This window comes from Sylvia atricapilla, chromosome 2 (assembly GCF_009819655.1).
Source record: "Sylvia atricapilla isolate bSylAtr1 chromosome 2, bSylAtr1.pri, whole genome shotgun sequence".
Taxonomy (NCBI): Eukaryota; Metazoa; Chordata; class Aves; order Passeriformes; family Sylviidae; genus Sylvia; species Sylvia atricapilla.
In genome coordinates this window covers 54658542-54676730 of record NC_089141.1, presented here as the reverse complement: position 1 = coordinate 54676730, position 18189 = coordinate 54658542, and the positions used below count along the sequence as shown (strand labels likewise).

The following is an 18189-nucleotide window of genomic DNA, read 5'->3' as shown; positions in this document are numbered from 1 at the left end:
TCGGTTATATATTGTGCATCAATTATCGCAGGCAATGAATGCCATGAGACAAAGAAATTAACACAACATAAAACTAATTCAATAACAGCAGATTGTGAAGTTAAAATCCTACCCTTTAGATATCCATAACACCACAGTGAGTTACAACACAGTGAAGCTGATTAAATGCACCACTGTAACGAGGCTCTGTGGAGTGCCTGGGTCAGCAGCCAGCCCTGGGATGCAAGGAGGAGGTTCTCTGCCCAACTCTGATACTGACCTGCTGAGTGACCTACAGTCATTTCAGCTCTTTGGCTAATTTTTGTGACCACTAAATCCTTCAAGGAAAAAGACTGATGGCATCAACCTTTTGAAACCTGGGAGTACAAGTCACAGTCATTAAATGCTATTGGTGCTGATTCTTGAGGAAACACAGATGGGAAGGAGCAATGTGGAATCTTGTGAACTGTTTCAACTAGGCGAGTTTTCCAGTTCTTAAAAGAATGGCAATTTCAAAGTGTTTGTTACTATTCACTGTGATTCATAGGACAGTGGTCATTAGGTTGGTCACACTCCACCTGACCTGCCAAAGTACAGGTCATTTATCAGGCTACCTCCGGCTGTCTTCTAAAATACATCAAGTGTTTTGTACTGGTTCTTCCCAGTGTTTTTATTTCCCCAGTTGCATACAGGACTCCCAGTAAAGAAGGGAGAAATATGGACAAGGATATGCTGCAAGTCACTGTTAATTTCTTTCTGACCATCTTATGATGAAGAAGAAAGATAATAGTAGCATAAATGAAAATTATATTTTTGTGCCATAGCCATCCTACACGGGCTACATGGAAAAATGACCATCTCCAATGTGATTCCAAAGATGGCTTTTAAAAATTATTTTTTATAGTATTGCATATACAGAGTTACAAGAAGAGGCATTGTTCTGCATGATGAATGGTATGTTAACACCTAGAAAACATCACCTAAATTCAGAAATTCAAACCTAATTGAAGGAAAACAGGTTTCTTTCAATAATTTGCAAAAGGCATTTACTACAGCATATAAAAAATTACATCAGGTACCAAAGTTTTATTGGAACGAAATCTTTTTTTCTGGGAGGGGATGCTAACTTATGCATCTGCTGTATGCTTCACCTCCCTGCAGCTCTACTGTAAAGATCAGTTGGTTTCCAGCATCTCCAGAGTCACCTTGTTTACGTGGATTTTTCTACTACATCTCCCTCTTACAGGAAGCCTTTGAAAGCAAAGATTAATTCTGCAGGAACCAGCATTTTCCTTAAGAAAACAGCTTCATTAGGCACAAGCTAGGGAAGACAAGCTCCCTTAGAGCCTAAGTAAGAGCTCTGGTTTTGTGTTCACTCACATAATCTATCCAATATTTTGTCTTATGGATGATTTAGAACACCTTTTTTCATTCTGTGCTATGCCACTAAAACCCAACACTGTAATCTTGTAAACTCATAACCTATGTGCTGGTGCATTAAGACTTTCCCTTTTAACTTCATAGACTGAATATGTAGGTTTTCCCATCACTGCAAGGGATCCTTCCCACCAATTTTTCCTGCAAAAGCAGCTAAAGAGTAAACTAAACAGTTAATGTTCATATCGATAGGACTAAGACTAAGATTAAAACTTAGAGAAAAATCACAATATATTTACAGTTTCCCTCTATATTCAACAAAGACAATTTTTACAAAATATATTTTCTGGAAGAACTCATTTGAGATGCTGCATTACTTAAATCTGCTGTCCCAGCACTTCTTGAAGATAACACATGGTACACATAAAGGCCAGAATTCCCTTGGAAAGCAGAACATTGCAAGATTTCAACAGAGAAAGAAAAATAAAACAAAGGTCTCCAAGATAAACAGGTATTCTCTGGTGATGTTCCTTGAAAGGTCACTTGGTAATATTTCATGGTAAATCCCAGACTTTACTGGCATCTCAAAGCACAGCCTTAACAGGTTACAAATGTGTTTTTTGTTTTGCATGTATTTTAGCAGCTGCAGTCTGATTATGCTGAAGTCTATAAATAACAGAATCTGGAGGCACATTAAGCAAAGCATTATAGAAGTCCAGCTTACTTACAGAAAAAGCGTATGCAGTTCCAAAATCATCAGGAACGGGAGAAAAAAAAGCCATGTTGCTGGCTTGCAATGCAGCACAGCCTTGATAAAAACACGTCTGATTATTCCTTGAACACAAAACACTGTTGTGAATTGATGATTGCATCTCTGCTTTTCACCCTGCCAAGATGGCTTGCAATTGTGACTCACTTGCTTCCCATTTAAAAGAACAGTGACTTACTGACTAAATTAGGACAATCCTTTCTTTAAATGCTGCATTTTAACTTCATTTATATTTAACAACAACAAAATATTCTGAAATGTTTTAATTATTTACAGCAGTATTTTAATAGCAAGCCTGTTATCACACTACTCTCTACTAAAGGCCAGTGATTATTTTAGAAACATGACATCCCACACCACTGTACTTCAGACAAAAGGGGAAGCATCCGAAGAAGATTTTGAACAAAGACACTTCAGCAACTTCATTGAAAGGCTGAATACTGAAATGAGAGGTGCTGGAATGCCTTCCTGATGCCATAAAGTACTTGAGACAGTCATACGGTCTATCATGCTATTTCTTATCTTTTCGGGCTTGAGAGAATACCTGTATAAATGCACCACACCTACCAAACATCATCTCTCACTCCCTGTACCGTACACGATGTTCTTGCTTCATGTTTACTAAACCTACATCAAGCAGCTGAAATACAAAGGGTTGTTTGGTTGAGTGTTTTTAAAGAAAAACTAAGACAAAAGGGGAAAAAAAAGAGACCAAAGCAACGTGGGACACATTTCAAGAAAGAGTTTTTTAACTTCCTGGCTAACCTGAAGTGAAGTCATTCTCACGTCACCTGAAAAAATGAACATCTTGATGGGTAAGCCCTGTCTGTGGCAGAGCCCCAGGGACTGCATCATACAGACCATCAGAGACAGGGATGCCTTGCTGTTGAATTTCCAGATGAACACAGACTGCTGTCTCCTAGCCCCACAAGACCAGGATACAATTGAGTTTCACATGGTAACATTATGTATGGAAAGTCTATTTTAAGTAACTTTTTTAGAAGTTTCTAAAACACATTCATTATCATTTTTCTACTCCTTCAAAGTCTGTATAATTGAACCGGAGTTAAAACAGCCTGTCTTTTCAGGCAGACATTCATCGGGGGATAAAAACCCAAACCTGTCAGTCAAACTATTTTCATGTTTTTAAAATACCCTTTTATCATTGGGTGAAATTATGGCAAGAGGTGACATCTAAGTGTCCTTGGTTAAGTGCAAGGGTGATCTGCAGAGCACTTTTTGCAGAATATTAAAGCAATCTAAAGTAATTTTTATCAAAATTTTATGCAATGCCATCAAGTATTCTCTCAGTGATGTTCAGTGAAAATCTGGAAAAGAGATTTAGGCTTGTTTTGTTTGTTTTACTTCAAGGTTTCTGGTGATAAATTTTGCTAAAGAGAAAAACCCACTATCTCTTCTATCAGTTTACATCTGTCCTCACTCTGAAAGCTGCCATCCCCTTTTAGCACATCACACTCAAGGATATATTCTCCAGCTACAAGCTCTAAATTGCCAGTGTGCTCGCTGGGCTTATTTATCTTGCTGTCCTTCCTTCCCTCCTAGTACACCTCCTGTTCGCCATTTACTTTTCATATAATAATTTTTAAACTTTTATCATAATTTTTACTTTTCTATCATAATGCTTCTTCTTTATTTTCTTTGCATTATTTTGTTTCCATCCATTGACTCCACACTCCCCCTACAATGTAGGCACATTTTTTGTCTTAACCTGCTGTGGGCCATTCTCTCACCCAAATATCCCTTCACAGCCAAGATGTTACTGTTTGTTTGCTGTCCTGTTGAATTAGAGAAGGGAAAGATTCCCCTCACCTAAATTCTGCCAATGCAGACATTGATGCTTGAGCTCTCTTGCTGTTTTCATTGCCACTGGGGAGAACCAGATACTTCCTCCAGCCTGTTTCAGACATCTACCTTGCCAGGCAGTGAAGCTCACCTTGGAGGTGCACATTTCACTCCCCTGGCTGGAAGTCTACACTGCAGTTTTGGATATGAACATCTGTTTTGTCAGATACCCATGGGATGAGATGAGCTGGGCTGAGCAAACTGTGCCTTGGGAGCTCAATTGTCACTCTGCTACCTGCATGCCATATGAATCCCAGCAAGACACTCAGTCCTGAGGGACTTGGCTCCCACTCCTGCCCTTTGCCTGATAATTCTGGCACAGTGAGCCACAGGAGAACAGAAAGCACGACTCAGTTTGCAATAGCTCATGAGAATGTCCCCAGATAGAGATACATACAAATTAGAGAGAGAGATGGTTGTCTTTTTGATTATTTTTCTGCCCATCCCCAGTGAATATGTCAACATATTACTATTAGTACTTGACAGCAGGAGCTGCCCACTTCTAACACATTTCCAACAGCTGTGATGCCCTATATTTGCCTTTTCTCTGGAGACAAAATTCATCCTGGACCTTTTCTTCCTAATTCCAAATTATGAATCCCATCTCCTCAGCCCAGTTTCTTTACCAGACACTTAACTTTCTGGCTCCTTGTAATTCCCATTTTAAAGATCAGTGTAAATCACACACACCTCTTGGCTACCACAGTCCTGTGTTTCTGCCCACCAGCCTTGCCAAGGCCGCTCCTGGCTTTCTTCATCATTCCTGCTGTACTTGGGGCAGGACCAGTTTTTGGACTAGAAGTGAGGATAGCTACAGGGAGTTTCCCGCTGTCCTTTCTGATTTATGAGGTAGTTTGCCTTAGATAAATGAGGGAAGCAATGAATATTTTCCACCTCTCACAGGATGAAGCAGAGCTTCCAGGGTCTTTGTGCTACTGCATATCCATTAGCTTTCCTCAGTGGTTGAATTAAGTTGCTAAGCAGAGCCAGGAATTTTGCTTGTTTTCTAAACAGTTGTTTATGGGATCACTAGCAAGTTACATAAATTTAGGATTATCACATACTCTGTGGGCACTGAGGGAGAAGCAATTCCACAGTTAACATGAGGTCAGATCAGGAAAACAGCAGCTACTGTGTGTGCATCAACTATGATCAGGCAACAAAAATTATTTTGATGCTTCTGCCTTGTAACTAGCTGTCAGGGGGTCAGGATGGAGGAGGCTAGAGCTGCAGATCAGGGCGAATACAATGATGCTAAAAGCCCTCCTTCCCTCCAGGTGGTCCTGCAGTACCTTTACCGAGCCAACAATCCTTCCACTCCCCTTTCCCTGCCTTCTTATATGCGCATTTCTTTTCTTCAATTTCAGTTACAATTCTTCAGGGCAGGAAATCATGTGGATTTTCCCCGAGGCAGGGCTAAAACCTACTGGCAACATGGCATTCCTTGTGCTGTAATTGGATTGATGCTGGCTTTAGCCAGGTGCCCTCCAGGCAGGGATATCAGCGAGGCAGCACTGCTAAAAGACACAGAGACAAGGCCACCCCCTTGGCAGGCTTCTGCATAGCCCCTTGTGCAGCCAGGCTTTCATTCCATTTGAGGCTTTTAAGATGCCACTGTGTTGTAAAACTAAGAATAATGACAGTCGTAGCATCCTTCTCTCTCCTCATGCAGCCCTTCCACCTCCTTCACGCAGTTAATAATGCTCTCATCCACCATTTTCCAAAGTGTTGTACATTTGTTTGTCTTTTCTTATTTGAATTATAAGCTCTTCAGAGCAGAGAATTTGCCTTTATCTGTGTTGGTAAAGCACAACGTCAATTTACTGCACTATATAAATATTTTCTAATAACAAGGGCAACAACAAAAATAATGAATTTACTTTACCATAATGCAGTATTTCTAGCCTTCAAGATACAACCAGAAACAACCCAAAGTCAACAACAAGACCAAAAGATTTGCGGACCCTTTAACCATGAAGCGGAAGCCATGGAGCCACTTTGTGAAACTTTGGTAAATTAGTTACTTATATTCATAAATAGCAGTAAAGATTCTTGCAAATTGACCCTCTGGAAAATATAAAGCAGAACATAACCAGTGTAAACCAGCAGAGCACTGCTCCACATGTGTATTATAGGGGTCACAAATGGCCTCCTAGTTACTTTTTAAACAAATGCAATGTTAATACTTTCACTGCAACATTATGAATAAAGAATTTGGCCTGTAGCTACGAATATGGTATCTCATGGCTTTTGACTTGTTTGTTTATATTGTCATCCAGAAAATTTATGTACCATGCTCTCTTGGAGTCAATCTTGACTCAGCCCTTGAACATGCAGAGGACATGGCCCATGTCGAGGGCTCTGGGGTGCAGCAGTTTCCATCAGCTTCCCAGTGTAGCTTGATGGCCACCACTCACTGCCCTCCCTACAGCAGCACAGAGCTCTCCTGGCACACAGGAGGAGAATGGGGCGCCAGGGTCAGTGTCCAGCCCTCTTTGGCACCAGCTCTGCTCATGCTGTTAATGGTTTCTTTGTTCGTTAAAGCTCTGAGGGATCAAATTAATCAAAATAATGGTGATGATGCAAGAGATTAAACTGACAGGAGTATGAACTGCCCTTGTTTATCCAGGTGATACTACAGGAAGTGCAAAGCAGATACATGTAGAGGACAAAGCCCTGTCCTTTGAATTTACAGTCTGAATTGAAAATGCTTTGTGAGACCACTATATTTCTGTCTAAAATATATGGTTTAATTTAGGAGTGCCTGAGTGACACTAGTGGCCTCTGATATATAAGTGGTCAGGTTAAATGACCTCTATGTACTTTCTTGCCTGAAGCTCAGAGCAACAGCAAGTGGAGCATTTTGAATGGCTCCCGTTTGTTATTCTTTTAATTGCCTACTAATATTTCTTTTGGTGGGAAAGACTTAATAGAGCCCTTCTGCCTCCAAATGTCTTCCAAACTATCCAAATTGCAATTCAGCCAAAACAAATGTGGGTCTTCAGTTCTCTAGAAATGAAAAAGAACAAGGATCCAGAAGATTCCTGCTCCTTATATACCTCTGCAACACACCTTTGGCAAGTAATTTAAACCATCTATACCTTGATCTCCCACCCATGAAAGGGTGTGATTATACTTTTTTTTATCCCAGACTTTATTAATCTTGCCTAGTCAGGCTGTTTTCTGCTTATGGGGTATGTCCAGCATCACAGGACCATGACCCAGGCCTGCAGATAACACAGGATTGCATTAGGAATATTCCTTCCCCATAAAACTCAAAACTAAAGCAGATTGAAATAAACAAAACAAAAAAATCAATTATCATATTTTCCTATGGCATCACTGTTTATCCGAATGTGGTGAAAATAGCAAGTTTCCTTTAAAAGCACTTGCAATGAAATTCACACTGTCAGGTGTAAATTACAGCCTGTATCTCATCTTGCTCTACCTACAGCTCCTTTCATAGTCATGCATACCACCAGTGTACAAAAATATTTCCTGCATGTGATCAAGCAAGTGTGGGCACGTAAGATGCAAGCAAAATATGAGACTCAAAAAACCCAAAATGTTTACTGGTATCTTAAAAGAAAACTAAAAGTTTGTAATCATGCCATTTCTCAATCAGATAAGGTGAATTACAGTTGTGCTTGAGAACACAATTCAAATAAATCTAAGACATATTTTCTTTAAGAAGTTGCAGAGAACTGAGGTAGCTAAAAATAAATGACAGAAAGAAATAAGAATCCCAGGAACATGATTATATTGTGCAATCACAAATACAGTAGATCACTTAAATGAAGTCCTGATCATAATAGAGTTGCTCAGTGGAATAGCATGGGAAAAAGGATTTCATCCTTTTTTGCCCCAGTGTTTTATGCAAGATCTTCTGATTGCATATGATCTATGACATCTAATAGAATAATTCAGATAAATGTCTACACACCATATGAACTCTGCAGAAACCTGGTTTCATCTGTACTCATCTTTGAAATAGTAAACTCCTTCCTGAGTCCCATGGATTTGTGATACTGCAAAATGCATCACTGGCGCACAGTGAAGCATCACTGAGTTTGGGAGGAGTCACCAGATGGAGTTGTAGAGCACTGTCATGTTATTTCAGGGTCCATATTTCAGGGTACAAACGAGATTTCAGCCTGGGTAGAAATTCAATGTTATTAATCTTCTTCAGGACAACTGTGGCTAGGGGCAAGGAAGCGGCGTATTTAGTGGCTGTAATTACACGGCCAGAAATGCCTGAGCTAGGAAATTCTCTCCCTAAACTTGGCAATTTCCTTTCATTCAGGAATCGTTAAAACATCTTAATTGTTAAGCTATATACAAAGATTATACCTCAGGTTTACTACTGATTAGGTCTCCAAATGCTGTTCAGTTGCTGAAGACTGGGTATCTGCCACAGCACAGATAATTTTCTAGATGATAAAACCTTTGTGGGACACTAAAATTAAAAATTTGCTTGTTCAAATGGGGCCTGAACAAAGCAGTTTTGTATGACTTCTCAATGAATGAAAAGAGATGCCATATCTGCTATTAATGGCCACAGAACTTCTGAAGGCTCTGCAGACAAGCCACCCAACTTTCCTGTCATATCTGGCACAGGTTTTTGCACTTTACAGGATAAAGCAATCAAGCTTTGACCCTTAGCTTCCTCATAATCAACATTTGTGCTAGTAAATTCAGTTTAATTGGAATTCATTCATGTTTCTAAGGGGAGTTTAATGATGGAAAGATTCATGCTTCATCTCATCTCAGTGGTACTAAGACTCACATATGCAGATCCATCACTGAGAATGGCCTGGCCTCTGTTATCATTAATTGAAGCATATTAAGAGACTTAGCAGAAAAAAAATATCCAAATATGAAATGTCAAGAGACAGATCCATCTAGTTTCATATCCTGTAGTTATAATATACCTTAATTACAGTTAATTAGGAGATATTGTTCCTGGTGGAAGATCATCTGACATAGTTTCTGTTGGCGATTAAACACAGAACAGAATTCAATACATTAATTGAATGTGGGACCTGTTTATTGGGACTTGAACAATTCAATCTAGAGCGTCACTTCTGTTACATAGCAAAACAAAAGAAAGTCACAGGTCAAAAAATATTTCCCTTGACTCATGATGCTTTAATATTCCCTGCTGCCTTCTTAAATTTTCTGCTGTTGGCCCTAGGACTCTAGCACATGATGAATCTCCTACTAAGGAAGGATACAGAGGCTTCTCACTGGGCTTCAGATGAGCCACATCAGATCCTAAATGAACAGCAGATACAGGAAAAGGCTGAGGGAAGACAAGGGCTACAGGAATTGACCTCTGTGGAAGAACAGTGAAGTTGGACAGAGAACCAGTGAAGGCTTCAGTGCCATTTGTGAAAGAGTAATCTTTGATTTATTGGAAGAGTGCTATTACCTGGAATCCTTTCCCCATAGAGTGTAAAATTCAAAAATTAGAAACTCAGGCTGAAGGCATGAGCTCAGCTTCTGCTGGTGTCAGTACGGTTTGCTCACACTCACTGATCTATGGCTACATTTGACCCTGAAATACATTTTGCTGGGCTGCCTGAGATCTTTGCTCATGCTTAGAATAGAAATAACAGGATTGGTTTTATCACTGGAAAGTAAGCAGTGCATATCTTCTGCTTGAAAAATAACTAAATTAACATTTGTGAAGTAATTTTTTTTTCACAGTTAAAAGAAAAAAAAAAAAACCAAGACTTTTCACAAACTCTGTGCACACTGGTTTCCTAAAAGTGTGTTTACTCTGAACTCCAATAATTGTGATAAATCATTTGCTATTTATTCTTCAGTGCTACTATATGCTCTGGGCAAAGATTTTTTTTCGGTTCATTATTTATTTATTTTTAAAAGCAAAAACACTCTTTTAACACATTTTTCCATTCCCAGTGATGGATTTTATCTTTGATATGTGATCCAGTTATTTAACTACCTCTCACTACATCTCCCATGAATTGTTTATACAGCAACTTGGCAGCGTAATTTGCATATCACAGGAAAGATCCCATTACATGTTCCCAGAGGTGTGGTTTCACCAGCTTTATCACTTTCTGCCACCTATGCACATCTCAGAAGCTGAGTGTCTGGTTAATCCAGAAATGCACTTCTTGGCTGCCAATAGTAATTAAACATTAATGGTGCAGTTACAATATTTCCAGCCACTCAGAACTTACCTTCCCATTGTCTTAGACAAATACAAAAACATATTTCTCTTTTCATACAAATTTTTCTGCCACAGGAAAATCACAGACCTTTACCTTTAATGCATTCTGTTTAGCTGTTGCAGACTTGACCTAAAATAATTAGACATGGAACAAATGCACAGAGAAAAAAAGCTGGAAAGAAGGGAAACATGCTTAGAAGCAGAGGAACTGAACATAGCACAGAAGAGCCAGAGATGATGTGGAGCTGGACATAGTATTTGCTCTCCAGACTTTTATTTGGTGACTGCATGGGACAATGGCTCTAATTGCACCCATTGTATGAAACATTAAAAAATTACAGCAGTGTAACTTTCACTGAGAGGAGCACTTACTCCAAGAGCACTCTAGCAACATCAAAGCATACAATCATTAGGGACCAGGGCGCAGGAATTAAAGGGAAGGCAGAACCACAAGTCAAATACCAACAAATTTCCTTGCATAAAGCACTGCTGCCTTCAGATGTTTTCCTAATAAGTAGACAAACAGTACTGTGCCTTTAAACAGAGTTTTCCAAAGCACGTTTGGGGGAAACAAGCATTATAGGTCACAAATTTTGTTAACTTTGATTTTCCGTCTGCAAATCTACCTTGCAGTAAAAGACTACTCATATGAAGTTTCAGAAATGTAAACTCTGGGTGAATTTGGAGTCTGAGATCTAGAGTAGAATTACTAACAAAAAAAGCCTTTTCAGGGAATGCCTCATGCAAACCTAGTAACATCCCTCCAGTTGCATTCAGTGCCATAGCCAGCTCAGCATCTTTCTCTCTAGTAATATGAAAACCCCACAAACTCCTCAACATCACAAAACACTTGAAGAGAGAGAAAGGGTTGGTTCACTGACAAAACTAATGGGCTATTGAGTCAGTAGCCTTTGAGTCACAAGTCAGCCTCAGTGAACATTGGTTGAAACTGGTCATATCCCACACCCCAAGATCACATTATATAGTGCAATAGCCAGCAGTCACAGAGCAAAAGGGAGATGAAGCACAACTGTCCTCTCAAGTCCGAGTATAGCCTGGTAGGCAGGAAGGAAAATCAGAACTGTTCCTGTTTAAAAGAGAGCATTTATGTTTTTAGCCTGTCAGCATGATTTTTTTTGGAATGTGTTATGTTCACTGACATGCCACCCTGACATTTTGTTTAGTAGTACAAAAAAACCAAAACCTAAAACAAGAGGTAAGGTTAAAAAATCAAATATGATGTTTCCTGCATGTTAAAAGAAGTATTGCTTCCACAGAGACCTGGTAGCTCAAACAGCTGCAGCACAGTGCTAGTACATGAAAACCAAAAAATGGAACTGACCTGGGTTTCACGGTTCAAGCGTGCCGTGGCAGGGATCCCGGCACGACTTCCAAATTCAAAGCTTGAATAAACACAGTTGTAGTTTCTTGAAGTGGATGCTTTTAATAAAATCTGAAAAGGGTGAGAGAAAGGGCATCCTCCTGAAACCTATGTTTCTTAGGTAGAAATTCTGCCTAGAGAAGCCCAGCTCGTGACTGTTTGCTATTAAGACTGTACAGGAGAGAGGAAGCGTCTTTGAGTTCACATACTTAATGCTCAGTGGTGTGTCTGCAGAGTGGCAGGAAATAAACAACAGTGAGGAGGGGTTAACCAGAGACCTGCTGGCTAAAATCTATGTGCCTGGAAACAAAAGGGAGAGGGCTGCAAAGTCTGATATAGTTCAATTGTTTGTAACAGGGAGATCTGCCACACAGCTACCAGGCAAAGACAAAGACACCTACCAAAGGCTGTACCCATTTTCCATCTCCCCTTAAACCCAAAAGAGCAGCTGTGCATCAGGTCATTTCAGATTTGCCAAACTGAACTAGAACATCCTTTCAATTCCCAAAAAACAACATTACTAGAAAGTTATGCAGTAAATAGAAGGAGAGGACAGAGAGATCCAATAAGCCACCTATGCGTGGTTCTCCATCACATCTAAAACTCCTAAATCACACCCTGAGATGTGTTCTCTAAATTATTTCCTAAGACAGCTGTGTGTCTTATGAAATAATGTCCTCATTCTGCCATAACTGTATCAAGGAAGCATCCACACAGATGGTCAGATGCAAGTGAAAATGTGTCTGAGCCTGATAGGAGATGGTAAAGGGTAAATCCCCTTACTTGGAGCCTATCTACCACGTCACAATTGACTCAGCAAGCAGGCAAGGGAAGTGCTTTGTGAAGCCACCAGCCATGTATGTAGACAGAAGAACGAAGTTGGGCACAGAGCACAGCCTGAGTCAGAAAGTCCAAATGTGGGGAGGGCTTGAGAGGAAGAGGGACAGCAGCTGTGCACTACTCACAGAAATGTGCAGAGGAAGAATGAGCTAAGCTATGCTTCCAAAGAGCTCCTTCTGCTGCAAGAAGCAAAGGATGCAGCAGACAGGTTCCAGAAGATCCATCACAAGCACTAACATTGGCAGAAATCAGATATGGTTGCAGATATTTTGCTTTAGCTTTTTGCTAGGAGCTTTTCTTAGAGAAGGAAACTCTTCTTAGAGAAAGACCTGGGATACTTGCTCCCCCAAAAACGCCCCAAAACCAAACCCAAAATACGATAACTTCTTTCAGTTAACTGAATTGGTGGACAATGGTACTGAGGAAACACCCAGTAGCCATGGAGAAACACACTGTAAAGCATAAAGCAGTACTGTGGTTATATGCATTTTTTGTGTAAAGCGTATTTATAGATACTAACCAGGGCAATTTCATATCTCTAGATATTTACTCTACACTTGTCAAATGAAATGGCATTTTTCATCCCATTTTGACTGGAAGAGAGAATATGTTTAGATTATAAATTGTTTAGAATTACTTGTTAATGCTCTCGGCTTTCCTGTATCTACTTGTTGGAGGGACAGGAGGGAGAAAACAAATAATACGTTACACATAAAACCACAGTAGAGAAAAACAGAAAGCCAGCTCTGTTTTCAACACATTTAAACTGTTCAGATGAAAAGAATCAGTTACCGTGGAAGCAGATCTGCAGCTGAATGAAACCTTTCACCTGCCCAACATATGAAATATTTATTATCTGAGGGTGACTAGAGATTAAATAAGCCAGACATACAATGCAGAAGGCAGACCCTGGCTCATCACCTCCATGATTTTCACAGGTCATGCGGCAGCCAGATTAGATTTTGCCATAGAGAAAGGGAAGTGGGCTCAATTGCAGTATTGGGTGTCATGAGAAATAAAACCAGAGGAAAGCAACTTCCCAACTTTAATTTAACCAGGTTGGTGAAGCAAAATGATGATCCTCTGCTGTGTTTAGTAAGGCTGGAAAATGTTATCATTTCCAATTAGAGAAAAGAACCCATTCTTTCTTTAGATAATTACTTTTCCAATAAATTATTCTTGGCCGCTTGTTTCCCCATAAAAAAGGCCTGGTGTTTTTGCCTTGTGGAAGTCGTTGGGTTGTTTGCCTTTCTTTTTTTTTTTCCTTACTTTGTGTGGGTTGGACTTAATTTATTATGAGGCTGAAACTTGGCAGAGATCCAGACACAACAATCTGAAAAATGTTTATACTAAAATTCAGTGATGGGATTCCTTGTTCATTTTATCTCAGAGCCTCCCTGATAATTCAGTCCTGCAAAATTCAGCACAATTGATGCAAAAGTGGGGATGTAATCCAGGTAATTTTTTTTCCAGAAAAATACTTCAGACATTTCTTTTGTTGTAGACACAACCCTGACTACGAACAAAAGCCAAAGTCATTTTTTAAGAAAGTGATAATTTTCCATAGCTGCTTTCAGCAGTGAATCACACTTGGAAATAACATTTTTGCCCTTTATCACATTAATTTCCCAGAAAATCTGGATTTCCAAGGCCTTTGCATCCTTATTATAGCTAAACAGCTTTAATGTCTGCATTCAGAGATGCTGAAATTGTCCAGTTAAGCTAAGGGGTAAAAATAAAGACAAAAGTCCATTGTTATTGAATCACAAATGATATTATTATAAAGTATATTTCTGCTACGTGTAGTGCATGTGAAGTGACTGAAAAGTTGTAGAGAGTTAACACACAACAACAAAATACGATCACTTCTTTCAGTTTATACCTGCTGCATTTGGCAATTGCGTGAAGATTTTAGCAGTAAATACTGGATCAGGTAATGTGATTTCAAGTCATATTTACAGGCTCTTGGGTGCTGCAAAGGACTGATCCTGCCCTCACAATTAAGATGGAAGTGAGGTAAGAACAAGATGGAGAGGGGAGAAAGAACAGCAGAAAAAAAGAGGCAACACGGTATCCGAGCAGTACCACTGAGCAAGCTGTGCCATCACAAAACCAATGCACACATAGCAGAAACATGGGGATTCCTGCCTTCACAGTGGCAGATGACATTTATCTCTATCCTCTTCCACAACACTACAGACCTTAAAATATTAATCAATCCTCTCTTCCAGTTATGGTCTTCTGGCACTAGTCCTGTGCCTTAACAGAGTGCACCTCTGAAGGTGCAGGGCAGGAGCCCTTTCCCACACCTAGCACAAAATACTCAGTTACACACTCTGGTTTTTCCTAGTCTCAGCCTTAATTTTCATTGCTTCTGTGCACGTAACTTCCTCCACATCTGTTACAGTCCCTTTGCCCTCTCACAGAGTGCTGTGCTTATGCTTTCCCAAGTTTTCCAGAAAGTGATTGCTAGGCTCCAAGTGCCCCAAAAAAGCACAGAACATGCCTTCTTTCTTGCCTTTCCATCTGCCTGGAATACCCTCCCTTCTTTCCCACCGTGGTACATCAAGTACCTTCCCTTTCTTTGAGAAAACTGAGAATCCATCTGTTCGGCAAGTTGCTCCATCTGCAACAACAGCAAGTCCAGTAATGTGCTGCCAATATTTCAACAAAGGGCTCCTCTAAACCCATTCCCCTGAGTCAGTAACACAGCCCACGTACCCAGGGTAGGGATGCTTGCAGACAGGAGGCGTGTGGAACTGGCAGGCTCTATTCATTTGGTTTTCCCATTTCCACAAAATGCTTTCCCACACCCAAGGAAAGAGGCAGCGCCGTTTGGCAAATACATTTCTGTTACATGCCTCCTACCAGAAGTGTTAATATTTGGGTCCTAGGAAGGAAAAAAAAAACCAACAAACCAAAGAACTCACTTTGTTGAGACAGTTGCAGAGTCTGCACCTGGACAAAACACAAGGGATGACAGCAATAGGGAGGGATCTAAATCCCTTTAAGAGACTCCTCAGGACCATATCCGTGTCAAGTAAATTAGTGAAAGGGCCCTAGTTACAAAGAAGGAAATCATGCCACGTTTTCCTTTCAGCATGAGCTAGTGAAGGGTTGAGCTTTGCAAATGTGCCTGGTTAGTCTGATAACAAGTGTGAGGTAAGAGGGGTAAACAGTTAAGGCAGACAGTTTTTCAGAGGGGAACTGTGCACCACTTTTGCCATTCATACTTCTGTATCAGGTGTGAACACATACCATACAGTTTGTAAAAATATATTTGCATGTATCTATAAACATACATGAATTAGACAGTTGCTTTTACAAACTTTCCCTGCTGCTTTTGCTTGAAAAGCTGTCCTATCTCAGACATTTTAGAAGTCCAGTCTTGATGGTTTTCCATATGTGGTTACACAGAAGTTGACACATGCAGGCCAAGACGCTCTGACTGCATGTACTTTGGATTGACCACTTTTCCTATTGCTGTTTATTAGCTGCACAGTGTTAGATTTATGACAAGTTTCAGAGACATTTAAATGGCCAGCTATTAAATTAAACTCCCAAACTTTTCAAAGGTGACAGTATAATATATTATTTGCTATTTCTTGAATAAAATCAGCAGTTTTTTAGGATGGTCTTCGTAAAAAATAGGAGAACACTGCATTGGCACATATGATCACACCACCTCAAATCTCTTATCTTGATTGCTTTTTAAATAAGGAAAATTAAACCAAACAAAACCAAACAAAAAAACAAAACAAAACAGAAACACCCACAAAAAAAAAACCAAACCCAAAATCCAAACCAATCAACCAAACAAAACACAATAAAACAACCAAAAATTGGGCTCAACAACTCAGTGTTGAGTTCAACAGATGACTTTTGTTGGGTTGGAAGAATAAAGAACACAAGATTAGCAGGAGTAGTTGCCACCATATAGTTTAGTTTCACAGCATTAAAATATATTACATGTGCAGATCATAACACTAAATAATCTCTGTTTATATGCCAGGACACAATTTAAAAAGTATGTTCTGCTTTTATCTTCTTTGGCTGCCACATAAATGGCAAAGTATCAAGCCTTATTCCTAAAAATGCAGGCAATGCTAGTGTGTCTGTCCTGTAATGAGTTCTTCCAGAAAGAAATCCTGATCCTTATCTAGCAGAGCACATCAGCACATTTTGGAGATCACCCATCTGTAGCAAAACACTCTGGAACACGTTTATGTTTAAAGCATTTGCTGAACAGGCAGAGATTAGGCAGGTGCCCAGTCAGTCTGTTGAGCTGTAACCTGCTTTAGACTCCCACAAGACACTCTGCCGTGCTCAGAGCTGCCCTGCACAGACACCCAGCTGCCTCCAGCACCATGGGTCCTCCCCACAAGAGCTCTAATGACCACACCACATGAAAATAACAAAAGGCAAATACAGCTCAGATCAAAGCATCACTGGGAACTTTCCTTTCAAGCCAGGAAAGACAAAAACTTCTTAAGCAGAGGGCTGGTGTGGTCTGAGAGGGCTGGAGCACTGCTGACCCAGGGCACAGACATGCAGAGCCCCAAAAATCCCACCAACTAAATTAGTGAGGCATGACAGCATGGATGGAACAATAAGGATCATTCTCTCTTTTTTGCAGACAACATGAATAAAATGAGGCACAGACAAAACCTCCTAAAGCAGAGCTATCACAGGAATTTGAAATTAATCTATATCTGCTGAATTCTACTCTGATTCTCCACCCATCAGAGCGCCAATCCTCCTGGCTTTGAAAGAGTCATTCAAATCATAAGTAAAGCAATTTATATTTCCATCATGTTAGCAAGGCAAGGAAGTAAAAATGTTTTGCAAAGAATCATCCAAGTTACATGGAGATGAGTTGAACCAGTTAAAGTGAGGCAGAGGGTTTCACACTCCAAGAGTATTTTCCTCTTCCAAACAGGTGTGTGTTAATTGCCTTCTCATTTTTCTCTATTTTCGTTAAATCTCTTATAATCCCAGTAATGTGTCCGGCACACTTTCACTTAGATTCGATCTTGGCAAAGTATCTTATCAGTCTTCTCCCTAATCCATGCTCCCAGAGAAATTGCACGGAAAGTCAGCTCATTTTCCCAGAGTGAGTGCTTTATAATCCATACAGCTCTCATCTGTTTAAATCATGTGAACAGGAATACAACATCCCATGCAAAAAGCTCACTTTACCTTTTGGGAAAAAACCTTCCTGCCCTCACTAGTATATGAGTGAGCAGGAACACAAAGGCACCAGCCCTAACTTGAAATCAGAGGGGTTATGTTAAGTCAAAAGGGGCCCAGTAAGTTTGTGAGTGGGGTGGTTTATAATATACCATGACTTTGAAACATTCTGTATTTTCAGGTTTGTAAAGCATATCCATCATACAAGCCAAGTTGGGAACTACCCGAGAGAAACTAGGTGGGCTGTGTCTCCTCTAGCCTTCATACTTAATTCTCCTCTTCTACCTGTGTCTGCTACTGCACCACTTTTTGGCTTTGTGTGCACCCTGTGGACCCTTATGGACCCTTCTCTCCATGGATGCCACAGCCCTCTGCAGGAATGAAACCTGATGATCTAGTAATGAGTTTCTACTGGGCTTTCACAGCATCATCTTCCTTTGCAAATGGTGCTTGCAAAGAGGGAAGCTGACATTGAAATGCACGTGAAACTATCTTGTACTAAAATTCCATGGTGATCTTGTTAGTTTGATCCTTTAAGCTGACCACAAGCTTCCAAACTGAGAATGTAAGTGCTGCTGACAGGAGCAAGTC

General features: G+C 40.1%; 1 protein-coding gene across 6 annotated transcripts in view; it reads right to left on the bottom strand.

Annotated features, from left to right (window-relative positions):
* Nucleotides 1-18189, bottom strand: part of ENOX1 (ecto-NOX disulfide-thiol exchanger 1) — a 307210-nt gene that overhangs the window by 136786 nt on the left and 152235 nt on the right. Inside the window, exon 1 of one of the 6 annotated variants that reach the window (XM_066313325.1) lies at nucleotides 11530-11622. The exons of the other annotated variants lie outside the window; for them this stretch is intronic. The gene's annotated coding sequence lies outside the window, so the exon portion shown is untranslated. Of the gene's footprint in view, nucleotides 1-11529; nucleotides 11623-18189 lie in introns of those variants that run through there. 6 annotated transcript variants of the gene reach the window in all.